The sequence below is a fragment of the Lepisma saccharinum genome, chromosome 3 (assembly GCF_977018435.1).
Source record: "Lepisma saccharinum chromosome 3, izLepSacc3.1, whole genome shotgun sequence".
Taxonomy (NCBI): domain Eukaryota; kingdom Metazoa; phylum Arthropoda; class Insecta; order Zygentoma; family Lepismatidae; genus Lepisma; species Lepisma saccharinum.
The window spans coordinates 51866957-51885024 of record NC_139231.1 but is presented as its reverse complement, the minus strand read 5'-3'; the positions used below and the strand labels follow the sequence as shown (position 1 = coordinate 51885024).

The following is an 18068-nucleotide window of genomic DNA, read 5'->3' as shown; positions in this document are numbered from 1 at the left end:
AATTGCAGTTAAGTTTCCAACGTTTACGTTAAATTATGTTGAACTATCATTGGAAAGTCTTAATCGAAATAAAAATCACAAGAAAAATTCTCGTTTCATTCAACTTTCTGGGTGTGTCTAATCTACGGCACGAACTACCTGAGCACGAGCCTGCCGGTATGTATGGCCGAACTGGCCGTTCCATACATCAGCAAGCCAGGCACAATCAGGTCACCTTAGGTCTTTTAAAACAAATGACTGTGCCTTTCTGAACATCTCCAATTGCAACTTCAATTCTCATGCGGTATCGCAGTGGAAACAGCGCAGTCTCTTTTGGTTAGCTCATTTCACAGCAGGAATCCTTCTCGCAGAGGAAATTGGGTGAATGGCCGCGTTTTCGGAGCTACACGCACATTCCATTTGGCAAGGACCCTCGTTACTTGCTCCGTTTCGCACCAACAGAACTTTAAGTGGCTCTCAAAGGAATGGGAACACTAGCGAAATTTTAATTAGCAATTAGTCAAATGAAATGCGAACGTTACTCTCCGTTCAGGGTGGGTTGGACGCGGGGAGGGAAAATTTAAGCATGCATCGAGCACGTAACTGAATTCACCCTCCCGCGCTAAATGTACCGATAGGAATAATTGTGATCATTGGGACTTTTAGGGCAATGGTGATGGTTACGTTCGTTTAAATTTTCCCACCACCGAAAAAAAAAATTCATGCCTTCTCCAGTGTGACAACCTTCCCTCCAGACCGAGGAAAGGTAACTTCTATAGCGTGAGAAGTTACCCTTTCCATCAGGGAGAGAATTTACAATCTTATTTAAGAAATTACCCTATACCAGTGGCCGAGTGGTTAGCACATCGCGCTGCGACGCCAAGGGTCCCGGGTTCGAATCCCGCTCGGGCTTGGTTGTTTGTGAATGTCCATTCATCAATTTTATCATTTCATCACTCATACCCATCTTCGCAAATTAGCCAAGAGGCACAAAACGCGAAAATAAACTAAATCAATCAATCAATCAACCTATACCAGTGGTTCCCAAAGTGTGCGCGCCTGCGCCGCGAAATGTTCCAATATTTTCACTGAAATGACACTTACTTCTTAGTCTACCCAGAGTTAACCAGCCTCCGGAGGCCGGGCCTCAGCCTCAGCCTGAGGCTGAGGCTAAATGTGTGTGAGGCCAGAGGGCGGGCCTCGCGAGCAAAATCAAATAGTCATCTCTCCCTACACGAAAGCAGAATTCGATCACACAGAACCACCACGAAAGCTACATCTCGTTTCCAATAGATTGTACTATGAGACAGGCACGTATCTAGAAATATGTTTCGGGGGGAGGTCCGAACCATGTGACTCAGGAATAACAAAATAATAATGTTTATAATTATTTTAATTTATAATTCAAATTAATACTAATTGCAATACATAAAGTAATATTATATTATTATTACACGAATAGGTAAAAAAACCTATAAGAATCGAGATATAACAGCGCATATTCATTACGTAGCTTACCTGTAGTTAAGGTCGGAATAATTTACATAAAAACAAGTGTCCTGGCAAATTAAATTAATGTCAAATAGATGAATAATTGAATATTTATCGAATAACAAAAATGATGTTATATGTAGCTGGAGAGAAGTAAGTTTCTGATTAACCCCTTTTTGTGCATTTCAGATCCAGTCTATGGACCCGTAGCGGGGAATTATTTTCTTTAAATGGATATACAGTAGTACATACATAGATACATTTCGATTTGTAGTTTTGTACAGTTTGCTTGAATGTTTGTGTGTTCATTCACCTTTCTCTCATTTACAAGACATGTAATGTTATAATGTTAAAATGTTGTCCAGAGCCATGTGCCCTCTGGGACAGGGGCGGACTGGGGGCTCGCTGAACTGGAGTCTAAGATTCAACATGCGATTTACTTTAAATTATGTGTGCAGTAGTTTCAATTACCATTTAGGTTTAAGTTACTCTCTCTCTCTCAAAAACAACTGCGCATCGGATTCCGCATAGTGTACACAACAATACCCACAATTCGCGTTACCCGATTTGAAGTTGGAATAAACTTTCCTGCCCGAACCTATCTCGGGCAACCCGCTTAACGTTACACATTGCAACCCCGAACACAGCTCGGGTAACCCGCTTGTAACTCAATTTATAAAAATAATGACGGGATACTATATTATAACGTATCTAAGAAATATATTATATATATATTTCTTAGATACGTTCAATAAATAGTTGGCCTGCTCAATTCAGAAGTAGACTCTAATGTATGTTCAAGCTCTGAGGTGCTGAAAAATCTTTATCTACATTTGGTTCAACTCTGAAAGATACCAGGACACTGCTACTCTGTGGCTGCAATACATTAGTATGTTCAATATTTGTCGGAAAGTTCATTAAAGCCGAGCGTATTGGGAAGTGGGATTTACATCTTGAATCAGTTACGCAAATGTTCTCCTTTTGCTGCATCAGGGGCAACACCTGTGCTACAAGTGCACGTCTGTATGTAGAGGAAATGATGAAATTGAACATGTTGGCACCAGGTATCTACTAAAAATTCTGCAATGGACTTTAAGGCAAAGTGACCGGTTTAGAACCGTATCTTACCATATCATATTGGTTCAATATATTGACAGTGGCGGTGATTATGGATGGGGGTGGGCATGGGAAGCAGCCCCCTCATACACTCTTCTTGTTCCCGCACTATGGTCTCTTAATGCTAAGCCTTGTCTACCAGTGGATTTGACCCAAAATCATCTGCCCGAATTCCATTTTCAATAGTTTTCTCTCTAATTGCAGTCAGTAGAAAGTAAACTATCCTTGCCCCTCCCCCCCGCTCACTTAAGACACCTAATCGCCGCCCTTGTGTGCATACATTCTTAAACAACATGCAAGTAACACACGTCTCGTGAACGAAACACTGCATAAAACAATGTAACGTATGGTGAAAATAAATTTGCACAAAAAGAAAACGCTGTGGTCAAGGGCAAAAACGCACAGATGTATTTCGTATGCTGGTTGGTATACAAGGATGGTATCTGAACATCAATGAACAAACACATTCACACCGAGTCTGCTGGCCTTGCGACAATTTTGGGGCACTTTCTGCATAGATGGAGCAAATGTTGATGGATCAACATCGCGCAAGCATCTGCGGATCCGTTGGATGAGGGTTGCAACGGTTCGTGGTTGATAATTATTGGCACACACCATCCGCTTTAAATTTGCCCAGAAATCTTCAATGGGCTGCAGTTGGGGAACATTAGGGGGATTCTGTTCTTTGGATATGTAAGGGATACCTAAGTGCTCCATGGCCGCAAGACTTTGTGCAGCGTAATGGCAGCTGGCTAAATCTGGCCAAAAAACAACATTATCCCCACGATGGTATTCATTGATAAACTGCTTCACTTTAGGCAAACAGAACTTTACATACTGGTCGGCGTTGAGTGCAAGGCCAGCCTTGAAAAACTGAGGTTTCAACAGTCCTTTCTCACTTCTCACTCATGGCAAGCCATAGCAACACCTTCTGTGGGAATTTAGTTTTGGCAGCAAAACGCTCTGGATCGGGCACGGCAGCAGTTCCAGGATCATAGTAGGTTTTCGGCTGCCACTCATTGCCATCTAGGGTGAAATAAGTCTCATCGTCCATGATACAAATCACGTCATTTGTTACAGTGAACGTTTTTGTCACAAGGGTTCGGAAACGCTGTTTCTGGACAACAACTTGTTGCTCCGTCACTTTTGGCATAGTTTTTCGTTTATATCTCCGTATCCCCATCTTCTGTAATGCTTTCTTCACTGTGTTTTATTCACACTGAAACCTCCTACCAACTCACGGTAGGATTTTGCCACCTTACCTGCAGTAACACGTCGCAGTTGTTGCAACACTCTGGGTTCATTTAACTTCGACTTCCGTCCACTGCCCGGCTTCCTTTCCACATTGATTCCCTTCTCCAGTTGTGACACAATATTATAAACCGTACGACGGGAAAATCCTACACGTTGAAAATGTTTCACAAGGTCGGACTTTCGAACATCACGATTCTCTGTCCAATATTGCACGATCATTTTCCGACGGTCGTCTTCTTTCAGCTCCATACTGACTTGTTTTTACACCAACCTTCTCTTGCTCTTCACACTACATAACTGGTAGACGTACAATCCAACACAGCTCAAATGGTGTGTCAGTGTTCAATATTGCCAGTTCCGCAGGGTTGCAAACTTTGTGCATTTTTGTTCACCATACGTTATTACGTTCTCATCAATATCATAATCGCGCTACGACGCCAGGGATCCCTGATTCGAATCCCGGCCTGGGCATGGATCTTTGTGCGTGTCCATTCATCAATTTCATCATATCATCACTCATTCCCATCTTCGCAAATTAGCCAAAAGTGGCACAAAAGTGCAAGTAAAATATAGCAAATCAATCAACCAATATCATAGGAAATGGAACACGTAAATTTAGGGAAACACATGACTCTGCATTAAACTACATATCTCCTCAACCTCTGACTCTAAAGGCACGAAACGAAACAAAACCAATCTCAAGAGGAAATCATAAGCTAAGAATTTCGTTCAGTGACTTTAGGACGTAAATTACATAATTTCTTACATATTTGCTGTTTTTTGTGTCAGAAACCAACTTTTACGCTAATTCTAAAAATTAAGGAAAATATTTGAATATTTCTAATTCAATTAAGATTGATGGTAGCTCTATCAAACAAAAACCATAATTTAGCAAATTTTCTGTTCTTTCATTTTTGTTATCTTTACGTTTTGTGTACAATGGGAGTCCGAATCTTCCACGAGAGACTTACGAAGTACTAAAATTAAATAATGTAAATATGCTTGTTTTGTTTAGCATCTGTCGTATAATCGAGAGAGGTGTATTTCCGTCAAACTTATTCTAAGGGAAGGATTACATTGGGGTCATACAACTTTGGATGACTGTATCAAAGAAGATTTATGCACACCACTACCTAAGTAATATGCTTAAATATTAAATTAAAAGCTTTACTTTTCGTCAAATGGATCTAACATCCTTTTTCGTTATTCAATAAATATTCAATTCCTTATCTGTTTCACAATCACCTTGCCAGGGCAGTTGTTTTTATACAAATTGAAGCGATCTTAACTATTCATGAGCTAGATAATGAATACATCCTGTTATATTCCTATTCTTATGCCGTCTTTTCCCATTCATGTGATAACAATATTAATTAATATTTTAATATTATTAATTTAATATTAAAGTTATTTTAACTTGTTTTTTATTATTAGAAGAAGGTACCAACATCATAGGCGTGCGCAGACCCTCTGATAAGGGGAGGGGGGCAAAAGCCTTGAAAATTAAGTCAGATCGGGAAAGAAAAAACTCATTTTATCTCACTGTTTGAGTTTTTTGCATTGATGTGATATACAGGGTGACTGGTAATTACATGTATTCCCTGAAAGGGGTTAAAGTAGAGACAATTTGCAATAAATTTGACCATATGATACCCTGTCCGAAAATTAGTAGTCTTCGAGATAATCGAATTTCAATTGTTTTTTTAAAAAAATGACAATTTTCCACATAAAAAGATGAATTGAAAAAACACTGCTCATTGTATGGAACTTATTTCAGAGTTTTCTGATAGCTAACAAATAAGTGGTTCGTTGAAAAAAAAGTTTTTCCCAAATAACAATCACATGTAAGCACCGGGTGGGTCTAAACTTACAAGTGATGATAAAAAAATGCACTCTTAGTTTACTTGGCAACGTATTAATAACAAAAATGGTATGACACGAAGCGTACAAATTACTTAAATTACTTCCTTGTGGCATCTGCTATCCAACAAGCTACAAATGTTGCTAACATTCACATTTGTGTACAAGAAATAATACTTCATTCATCTTCGTGTGAATGGAATCAATGAACAATACAATTAAAGAACATTACACGTCTGGCTCAAAGTGGGCACCTCCGTTACGAATGCAGGCACGCAGGTTTTTACGGACATTTGGTCTCTTAACTAGTGATGTGATGGTGTCCTTGATGTGTTGACCAGCTGTTCAGATCCTCTCCCTGAGCTCTTCTTGGCGAGTTTACCGGTGTTTTGTCATGTGGCTCCAAATGTAAAAGTCGCAAGGCGTCAAATCGATCGGGGGATCGAGCTGGGCAGTCATCATGCTGATAAATCATGTCACGTCTTGTAGCTAGAGGCACATCCTCCAACAACATTGCCATTCCGTTCCTCAAAAAATGTTCATAAGTGATGCCATTTAAGATTTGGGGCAGGAAAAATGGCTCGATCAAATGATTCTTGATTACGCCCATCCATACTTCTGCCTGGGCGTGCGACATTGGCTGGATGAAAATTACCCAAAGAAATGGATTGGCCGAGGCGGCCCGATTCCCTGGCCGGCTCGATCCCCCGATTTGAAGCCTTTCGACTTTTACATTTGGAGCCACATGACAAGACACCGGTAAACTCGCAAGAAGTGCTCAGGGAGAGAATCTGAACAGCTGGTCAACACATCAAGGACACCATCACATCACGAGTTAAGAGACCAAATGTCCGTAAAAACCTGCGTGCCTGCATTCGTAACGGAGGTGCCCACTTTGAGCCAGACGTGTAATGTTCTTTAATTGTATTGTTCATTGATTCCATTCACACGAAGATGAATGAAGTATTATTTCTTGTACACAAATGTGAATGTTAGCAACATTTGTAGCTTGTTGGATAGCAGATGCCACAAGGAAGTAATTTAAGTAATTTGTACGCTTCGTGTCATACCATTTTTGTTATTAATACGTTGCCAAGTAAACTAAGAGTGCATTTTTTTATCATCACTTGTAAGTTTAGACCCACCCGTTACTTACATGTGATTGTTATTTGGGAAAAACTTTTTTTTTCAACGAACCACTTATTTGTTAGCTATCACAAAACTCTGAAATAAGTTCCATACAATGAGCAGTGTTTTCTCAATTCTTTTTTTTTATGTGGAAAATTGTCACTTTTTAAAAAAACAATTGAAATTCGATTATCTCGAAAACTACTAATTTTCGGACGGGGTATCATATGGTCAAATTTATTGCAAATTGTCTCTACTTTAACCCCTTTCAGGGAATACATCTAATTACCAGTCACCCTGTATATATATGTATATATATATATATGTATGTGTGTGTGTGTGTGTGTGTGTGTGTTCGTGCGCGCGCGTGTATATTATATATACACAGTATATATATATACCTAAGTATTAACATATTATTTAAATACATTACGTAACCTATTCATCCGCCCCTTAACAAACCAACAGCAAAAATTATATAAATTGTCTCTGAAATGTGAGCGCTCGTTTTCCTCCAAATCAAACTGTTATAGCAGCAACTGCCAAACTGCGAGCGAAGCGAGCAAGAAAATTTTTCGATCCACATTTTTGAAAGTTGAAAACAGTATTGATTTAATAGGGCACAAAACATTTCATGGGACGCCATGGTATTCTCTTTTACAATTTTTCTCAATCAGATTGTTCGGCTCCCAGGACCAACTCCCGCTACTTCATAGCTACGGCTCGGAAGTTGACAAGACTGCAAGAAAAGCAGGTACCGCGAGCGAAGCGAGAAAGAAAATTTTACGAAATGTATTTTTATTTGTAAAAAATTTAAAGTCGAGGGGACAATTGCCCCTCTGTGCCCCCTGCAGGTGATCCTGGCCGTCTGGAGGAAATAATGAAAGATGGACGTGAAAACTAATTCCGTCTTGAGTATCCTTCGAACCCAGGAGCCCTGGCGTCGTAGCGCGATGTGCTAACCACTCCCTCACGGTGGCCGGACCCAGAAAGTTGAAAGTGAATGCAATTTTTATGGTGTGTTTTGTATGGTCATTATCAGTAGTAAGTCTGTCATATTATTCCACTAAATAATGTCCTTGGAAAAGAAAAAACAACATAATTAATGTATTTTATTTTACATAAGACCTATGCCTAAAAGTACTTTTGTATATGATGACACAGAACTATCTTATGTTGCGATTTATCCTTGGGTCTGACTGTAATATATATATGTAATTGGTGAAAAAATAACGCAGTAAAGTATTAAGTAAATATATTTTATCCCCCTACTTACAAATCATGAAAGGAGTCAAATCGAAATTAAATTGAACGGACGTTCAAAATGTTTAAAAATACCACTATTTCCATAACAGATCATCAAGTACTTTTTTACCATTGACCCTCAGAAATATCTCAAACTGACAATGAACGTTCATTGAACTTGTTTATGATCGACAGCTAAAAAGTCATTCATTTGCGTGACTGGTTGATAATCCACCACCAGATAGAATTTACATAATATTTACCTAAAAACTTTGAGTAAAGTCACCTTCCCCCTAAAAATAATCCCTTGGTAATAGACTATCGTGTTCTCACAAAAAAAGTTATAATTTGGCACAATTTTTCTTTCGCGGCAAACCTTTTGTAAAGGTGTACTTCAGTCTGTACAATCAGCCCTTCCCATTTGTGAACAATATACTGGGGAAATCCACCGTCCTTCACTGTTGTCATTGCACTACAAACCCATCGTGATTTAGTATTAGGATATCGCGTAGTGAAGAACTGTTTACAAGCATCGCCCAAGCCATTGATTCTCCCCCAAAACCTTTCCCTGCTTTCTTTTTTCTTTTCCTAGCTCTCAGCATGCGGTTTTCTTGCCACTTGAGGAAGGGACGGCCGATTGCGAAAGAAAAAAGGGACGGCCGAGGAGTGAGGAGGGGGGTTCAATAGGAGCGCCAGCGGTACAGAGGGGGAAACGGCTAGCGCGACCAGCTTAGAAAAGTCGAAGTTAAAATTTACGTACATTGCTCTGTACGTCGAAAAGCTACAGACATTCTAAAGAAAATTCTGTAAGATCAGTTTCATTTCTTTGCTGTAGAAGAACAGTTGAAGCTTTCTTGTGCTTTAAAATGTTGATTTAAGTTATTACATACAATTGGCGAGCAAGTGAATTTTACGAAATTGAGATAACTACGTAATAAATAATGTATTTAAAAAAAGCTTCGCAACATAACAAATTTCATATTTGATCTTTAACTCAGTAAAATTTAAAAGCCACACACTTGACTGTTCGAACACAGAACGTCGACGCAAGAACCTATTTTTTAGGTATCGTCACCAGCGGTGATACGGGCTCTTAAGGGACAAACGCATGAAGTTGTCGCGAACTTATTGAAATTTATGCAGGAGGAAGCCGACCAAAAGGATCTGAAGTTGCCTCTGAAGAAAGTGATGGACCGTGTTTGTGCTGCGACTGGTGTGTCTGTAAATACAATAAAATCAATTAAAAAGGAAAGTTCACAGGTTAATGCGGGAACATCCTCGTCATATAGCACGCCACGTAGAAATAAAAACCGACCGCGACCATGTACAAATATTGAAGATTTCGATATGTGCGTTGTTCGAAGGACAATAAACGAATTTTATACCACAGACAAACAAGTGCCTACAGTAAAATCTGTGCTCGCTAAATTAAAGACTTCAATGGGGTTTAAAGGGCAGGCGTCTAGTTTGTTAAAGATTTTTAGAAAACTCTGGTTCAGGTGGAAGAAAGTGCAGAGTAATAGGCGCATACTTATTGAAAGAAATGATATTTGCAATGCGAGAACAAGTTATCTGCGTGCAATTTGTAGATATCGAAGGGAAGAGCGTCCTATTATTTATTCCGACGAAACATACATCCACACCTCTTACACAACATCCAAAGCATGGTGTGACGACACTGTTCAGGGCCTAAAATCACCAGTATCCAAAGGGCAACGCCTGATTATTGTTCATGCAGGCACCCACAATGGCTTTATCCCGAACGCCCTTTTGATATTCAAGTCTAGTCAAAAAACTGGTGATTATCATACAGAAATGAATTCCAACAATTACACGCGATGGATTACACACGAAATGCTAATACCAAATTTACCACCAAATTCAGTATTAGTAATTGACAATGCATCATATCACAATGTCCAGAAAGAAAGAAGCCCATCCTCTAATAGTAGAAAAAGTTAAATGCAAGACTGGTTATTGAAAAACGGGATACCTTTTACTGATGATATGTTTAACCTGAACTGTACAGTCTCATAAAACTACACAAACCAAAAGCAAAGTCTTACGTTATAGATGACATAATGAGTGAGCATGGTCACACTGTCCTTCGTTTGCCCGCATATCATCCCGACTTGAACCCAATTGAGAAAATTTGGGGGATATGTAAACAAAAGGTTGCCAATTGCAACGTCACCTTCAAATTGAACGACGTCTGGGAACTGTGCAAGGAAGTGTTTGCCGAAATTGGCGAGAAGAAATGGGAGCCCTGTTGCTGCAATGTCAAAAAGGCTGAGGAAGAATACATTCGTTTGGAATGTTTGCTGGAACCGGAAATTTAACGTCTCGCTTTCAGTGTTGGTGACAGCAGTAGCAGTGCAGACGATTCTGCCGGTGAGGATTCGTGCGACATGACAGATTCTGATTCCGAGCTTGATGGCATTGAGCAGTTGGAATAAAACCAACTTTGTTTCATCATGCCATTTGCGGCATTACAATACACAAGGTAAGTTTATTAAATTAAATTGTTTTGCGTGTGCCTTTCTATAGTCAGATGTCTGCTTTGTGTCACTGTCAGCCGCCGTTCCTTCGTTTACTTGCAACACTGCACAACGCGCGCTAACATCACTTGTTTCTCCTCCCCCACAGCTGCAGGGCTCGCTTCGAGCTTGTGCATAAGAAAACCTCATAGCTGTTCCGAAAATACGCTGGCTCTACCTGTAGTTTAACATGGGATGCGAATCACTGTGCATCTACCTGGGATCGAACACGGGCGTCATAGAGGAGGCCAAGAAAGACCGAAAGGAAGCATGAGTTAGATAAATAGGAGTAAAAAGAGAGAAAATATAAAGAAACGGAGAAAGAAGGAAATAGGGAGAAATATACAAAGATAATATACAGAAACAGAGAAAGAAGAAAACAGTGAAGCGCGAGATAGAGAAATATAAGAAAACGAAAGATGGGAAGAAAATATAAAGAAAGAAAGAAACAGGGGAGCGAAGAGAGTAAAAAAAGGATAACTAGACACACAGTAAGAAAGAAAAGAGAAAAAGGGAAAGAAAAAGAGAGGAATAAAGAGTTCTTAATACTAGCTGTGACCATCGTTGGAAGCAAAACCCATCCGAAAATATTTCGTTCACCCTTCAGCCCATCCGAACAAAATTCTATCCCTACGTCACTGTTGAAAGGAAACAAAAACAGCTATATTTCCCCATATACTGAACCCAGCGAATCTCGTTTTCTCTAATCCGGTGTGAATGGATTGGAGGGTAATTCGGTATAAAAATGCGTATTTGGCGCCTTTGTTCGCTTCTCCAAACATTCGACAAAAAATCCCGCATGAAAATATTCGCAGTTACTGGGAAGGGGATTTACCTTTTATTTGATTCCATTGAACGTTGGATCGAGGTGATTAAATCAACGATCTGCGTAAAATTACAACCCGTCGAGCGGTTGGCGCAGTTGATAAACGGTTGAACAAACCGACCCCCACCTCGTGCAAACACGTTGAATGCAAGATAGCCCAGACGAGGGCTCTTTTAATGGAATTATAGCCGAATTTATGGACTAATCAGTCTAGAATACACAGATGTAGCAATAAGGTTTATTATTTAATTTGTCTTTATTAAGGTAATTTTTTAATCGTGTATTCCTGCCGGCAGCTACTCGGAATAACGAGACAAAGGACATAAACCGATAAATGGACGGAGGATATAGTTCAGAACAAGGCCAGTTCATAGTAGCAAATCTGATTGATTTGTTGATTAATTGATCTGTGGTTTTAAGTCCACTTTATGCACAGAAAGGCTAATCGGGACTGGACCTACAGTTTAAAGTGAGATCCGAACCACTGTGCCATGTGCCTCCACTGGGTAGTAGCAAATTTGAATCTTTAAACTTCCCGAAGATACTCCCTCGAGTAAAATTCATTTTAATTGATAACTTATCTTTACATATTCGTGTTATCTGCTTGTTTCTAATTCCTAAAGTTCATGGATTTCTTCTTTTGCGTACAGACACACTAAAAATTAACATGCTCCTTATGGAATTAAGTTACACAATTATACATGGATTTTACATAAAAGTATTGTACTTCTAGAATGAAGCTGTTACTCATGTTTATTATGAATTATAAAAAAATAAATACTATCTTATGACACAACATACATGGATATGGTTAATTTCTTTTCCAGTAGGTTTTTTTTTTTTTTTTTTAATCTGTATTAGTGCTCCAAGCTACCTAGCGTTGCTATACTCAGCTCAGAACATCTCAATTTATAGAACCTGGACACTCACAATGTAGAAAATAATTGTTTTTCGTCCGACATTTAGAAAATCCTCGGCTGATCCCGCCACCAAAGTAGCCGTCCACATTATCGATCACAAAAAAAAAAAAAGTCTAATAAGTTTTAAAATTACGGCAATTAACGTGCTCACAACATTAACAACTTTTCTTCTTGCAGCCAACCACCATTCCCAAACTTCTCATTATATTGTAAGGTTTTTATTACCAAGTGATGCCCTACGACTTCTACTTAATTTCGTACCCCAAGCTCCGACAATGCAATATAGACAAAAGTAAATTTTAATTAGTAACTGATATAGTATAACAGGAACTTTAGGTATGTTAAGAAAAAGAGCAGATAATGGAAGAACTTTCACGAAATATAGAAGAAGAGAAATTCCCTGCAATTCGAATATTCAAAAAAAGATAAACGAAATACCGAAACAATGTAAGAATTTGTCTCGTTACTTATTACTTTCGATTGTCACTATTGCATTCCTCTGATTTCATTATTTCCGATTTCTGAGGATGTACATTGCATGTTCAAGTAGGTCACATTTTTCCCGATAGGTGTCACTAGCAATGTCACGACTATTTATGTCATCTTCTGATTGGTACAGCACACTTCATGCACAAATATGTTGATTCGACTATGCACACCAAAAATTAGCACAACATACGTATAAATGATACGCACAAATAGTTCAAGTACAACTATGATACCATCACATTACATAGCTAAGAGAAACAACAGTGTTCATAATGAGAATTCGAACGAGGCGAGGGATATTCGTTTGAACGTCCGTTTGCACAGATTAGGGGCAACTATCTCAACTTTCTGTAACTGCGGGGTACTAAACCAAACAATTTTACATTTATTCTTAGAATGCCTTATATTAGAGACGTTTATTTCATCTCATCATGCAGCCTAATAAAAAATTAACAACTCATAGTCAATTAACGCAGTAACTGTCGTTTGTCCTTCCCTTCCTACTGACGTCTAAAATTAAGCGAGCACTCTCTGGACACTTTCAAAACTAAAACAAACCGTTATTTCCTCCTATTTGAGTCTCACCCGAGCAGTGTGAGTGAGTGATTTGTGTTAGTTGTAAGTACAGTCACGGACACTGCCGGCTTGTAATGAATACATTGACTTTCAATGGAATCGTTACAAGCCGGCAGTGTCCGTGACTGTACAACTTATGTAAAACAACTTGCGTCTCTGGATTGACAACTGTTAGAAGCATGAGTCTAGGGATCTCACTAATACAGCCAAACCAAATTTAGTAACTTTTTCCAGGTTTTTCAAAAATAACAAACAATAAATAAATATTAACTCTTCGACTTTACATGCGAATCAAATTAATGAAATGAAAATAAACGAATAAAAATAAAATATACAAACATTAACATACAAACTATCTATAATCTAGAAGCTTGTTGGAGAAAAATGTGAAACGTGTTTTTCGTCGTTTAAACCTGACAAACAAGAGAAGTATCCAATTTCCGTGTCTTTTCCAGATCAGTGGGAATCCTGTGTAATTATAGGTTATGCCTCATTGCAAAAGACTAGGTATCTGTTGGATTTAGAAAAAAGTCACCAGGCCAGGATGCCTCGAGACTTGGGTTCGATTCCTTGTGGAAATTTTCCAGCAATGCCCCAGCATGGAGCGGCTCTGGGGTTCACCCAGCCTCTAACAAATTGCCGAGATTGTGAGTGTGTGGGGCCATTCCATTCACCCCCTCCGGATACCTTTCCCGTTACCTTTTATCAGGTCAGGATTTATATACCTGGACGCTCAAGGTTAACAACACACGCACGCGCACACTCTCTCAGTCATGTCCCTCGAAAATAAAGAAAAAAAAACACTCCAAAACGTTATCATCATCGTGTCAGTTGACTCTACATAGAGAAATGAACACTTAGGGCCTACACCCCTCCAGATTTTAGGCATGAACCCGAAGCAGGAGGGAAATCGAAATATACGAGCTTTGCTTTAATGATAAACTGCCGTTTCCAGATCGAAATCATGAGGTCCGGCGGTCTTTCGAAAAGCGTTGGTCAGCACCCTGACCCAACGAGCCGTATGGGTAATATTTCAGGCGAACCGGGTTTTCAGCTGGAAAAAGCTTTGGAGAGGTCTCAGTGCATCGAGCAGATCGACAGTACACATGAGTCTAGTCTTCTCTCTCACGCATCCTGTAACGTTTCGACAGCGACTCCCAAACAATTCAGGAATAAGACCTAATATTGCGCCTTCCTTGAATATTTTTATAACACGAGGTTTTTTTATGCGATGTTACCTCATCATTACACAAAAATTACGAAAGTTCGCCGATTCGTGGTTTCAGAGACTGACTCCGCTACTAATGCATTCCCATAATTAGTTTACACATATTTTTGGTCTTTCAGAAAACTTATTTTAAACATTCATTTACCGAATATTACAGACTGGTATTCATGCAAAATGTCAGATACATGGCTCTCTGACAACCACATCCAATTTTTGTCATAGACTCTCCATTGATTACTTCGTTATGCAAGAGTGCAAGTGAGTTACCTATCTACACGTGTTCGCATTTTTTACTACTACTACTTTTTTTTTTCCTTGTGAAATTTTTGCTAATGCTGGAAACTCAGCTGCAGATATCCCATCTCATTAGGAGCTTTTAGGGGCTGCTGCTTCTTGCAGCAGGAGGGAAAGTCATTATTGTCTGACCTCCGGGAGTAGATTCTCTCGGGTTTGGAAGACGGGGCGGCGTATTGACCTGGAAGGGGTGGAATTTCCTCTCGAAAGAAAGAGCCGGCGTTGAAAGGGGCGAAACCGATTATCCTCTCATTTTTTCCTTCTTTCTCTACTTCTCTCCACCTGTCTTCGATCTTTCTTTTCCACCTCTTTCTCTCCCTCCGTCACTGCATCCTTCTCTCCCTGTCTCTCCCATTCTCTGTATCTGTCTGTCTTCTCTCCTTAATTGTACCTGTAAGCGAAGTACCTGGAGATCAGTATTGTACAGGAATAGGTAGGCCTAATAGCTCATTTTGAGGAAGACAGATTTTACGTATGATTTCAGCTTTTCAGGAAAAATATCGGCCTTGAATTTACTGTGCACGCTTTGTGGAAGTTTGTTGCCAAATTGACCGGCAAATCCCCTATCTCGCTTTAGGCATACTAAATATGTAGTAATTGCTATTAATTACAACGTTGTCCCTGCATTGTTTTGATTGATAAAATTGTTGTTAAGTCCACTTATGCACAGAAAGGCTAATCGGGACTGGACCTACAGTTTAAAGTGGGATCTGAACCATTGTGCATGTGCCTCCACCCGGTATCGAACCCTGGACCTATTGATTACAAGGCGACGACGTTACCACTACTCCATCGGGGAGGCTCTGTCCCTGCACTGGAACCGAAAATCGGATACCATGACCCAGATAATAATTTTTCAATAAATATTTTATGTACTTCAGGACATCAAATATTGAATTGAGTCCTGGAGGTTCGCAACAACAAAATACCTAAATGGGGTACGTGGTAAATGAAGGTTAAGAACATCTGGCGTTCGATATTATTTGGACGACTCCTCTGCTGAAGTCAGAATCAGTAATGAAATTGATCACAAAGGGTTAGTAAACCATGAGACATATTCCCAATTGCGATTTTACCGTCACAGCAGCTGTTAGGTTATGCATGTTCCCCCATCCATAACCGTTTCCAGTCACTATTAAACCGACAGTTCAAGCTAACTGAATGTTCAAACAACATCAATAAGCATAAATAAACAACAATTTTTCTACAGCCGCAACACGACAATATGTGGACACAAGAGCAGAAAAGGTTCGCTTGAGCCCTTTCCCCCCGCTTGTTTTCAAAGCGGCGGCAATATCCAATTAAATCCGTATAACGCGATTACCGTCGGGCACATTTCGAGGGCAGTTTGGGAGGGCGCATCTTCTTGCGAGAGAGGGAGGGGCGAAACAAAGGAGCCTAATGAGGTTTGCAAAGGTGGAAGCAATTGCAGCTATGTGAAGCCCGCCGGCGCCGTGGCTCGGGACGTCACTGAAAAGATCAGACAGACGGGGAAAATTTTGCCGTTTATGAGGATCATGCCTGCGTGGATAACAACCACATTAATGCCGCTGGGAGGACACTCGGCGCCGCAACGGAGCTCGTACAATGTAAACCTATGATACGGTGTGATGAGCTGATTCCAATCTTTAAAAATACGTGTCACGAATCGGGTAATTAACCGAATCATTTTGGATTCGGGTAATTGAATCGAACCCTCGATTCAGAACTCCCTCATGGCAAGCAAAGGTTAATTATGTCCCTCACAATGTAACATGGTGAGGAAATGTATCACCGAGAGTTGCCCTTTGGTGTTTCAAACGTAAGAACACATGTTATACTTCAAGAATATAATGCATTTACCTAGTTCTTATCGAGACAAACGTTACATACATCATTAACGTAGTATTTCTGGAACTTTGAGAACTGCACGGTTAACAAGATTACGGAATTTCGGAAGAATGAATGTAGTCTTCATGACCTAGACTGAATTAGGGATGGTACAGAGACAAGTCTAGTCCAGAAAAGGCGATACCGATACAGCCTTGTGAAAATCGACGACAGAGGTCTGGTGTCCGAGATTCTCGATCTCGTTCGAAATTCAGATAAGATGATTGAAAAAATTACCAAAACGAAATATATTTCATTATGTTACTTCTTGAGATATACCAAGTGGTAATTTATCACTGGCGGCTATACGGGTGTTCACAATAATGTTTTTTTGTACTGAATGCAGATTTACTCCTCTCCCTTGTAACTTCATCTTCAATTGAAAAAGTGAGAATAACAGTTCAACTTATTATCAAAAATTTTCCCCCAAAATGACGCTATATTTGAAGTAATGCAAGATTTTCTACAGGGAGGTTATTTCAGTCGTTTACCGCGAGCGTGTCGGCCGCTTAGCGGCGCCTTCATGCAACAGGTCCCGGTAAATGGCGTTAGAGGAAGTCCGTAACAGAAACAACTTGTTTTGTAATGTTTCCACTTTTCACAATTACAGTTACAATTACAATTGAAATAAGCATGCACCTTGTCGCAAGGATGCTGGAAAAGGTACCCTCCCAAATACAAATATTTCTGGCACCTTATTTCTGACATCTAATCTTAGATTAGACATCGCTACTTTATCCTCAGTTGTCGCGAGAGCGCCGTCGGCTAATCGGGAGAGTTCTCAGCCGCGAGAGCGCGCGAATGCGACACCTGTCGTCAGTGATGCCAACCGTAGGGACATGTCCCTACGCATAGGGACTTTTCACTATATTTCGCCCGCGTAGGGACAGATTTGCCAAATGAGGGAAAACGTAGGGACTTTTTTCAATCTTGGAAAATAACATTGTGCAAAGGTGCAAAGCTTACTCGCCAGTCAGTTACACTTTCTTCGTGCTCGGTTCGGAATGAATGGATTAGTTTATCTGGATACTTTAGCGAGGAGGAGAAAAAAGGAACTAATTTTGGAACATGTTATCGGTTACCAAGAACTTTCAAGGCAAGTTCTTTTTTGAAAACATTTCCACTCTCACGAAAATAGTGCTAACATTGCCACATTCTAACGCGGAAACGGAAAGAATATTTTCAATGTTAAGTGATACAAAAACAAAAAGGAGAAATAAAATGGGACCAGAATTGTTAAAGACTGCAGGAAATAC

At 39.8% G+C, this 18068-nt stretch overlaps 1 protein-coding gene across 2 annotated transcripts in view; it reads right to left on the bottom strand.

Annotated features, from left to right (window-relative positions):
• Window positions 1-18068, bottom strand: part of LOC145985027 (furin-like protease 1) — an 844450-nt gene that overhangs the window by 52003 nt on the left and 774379 nt on the right. The window lies entirely within an intron of this gene.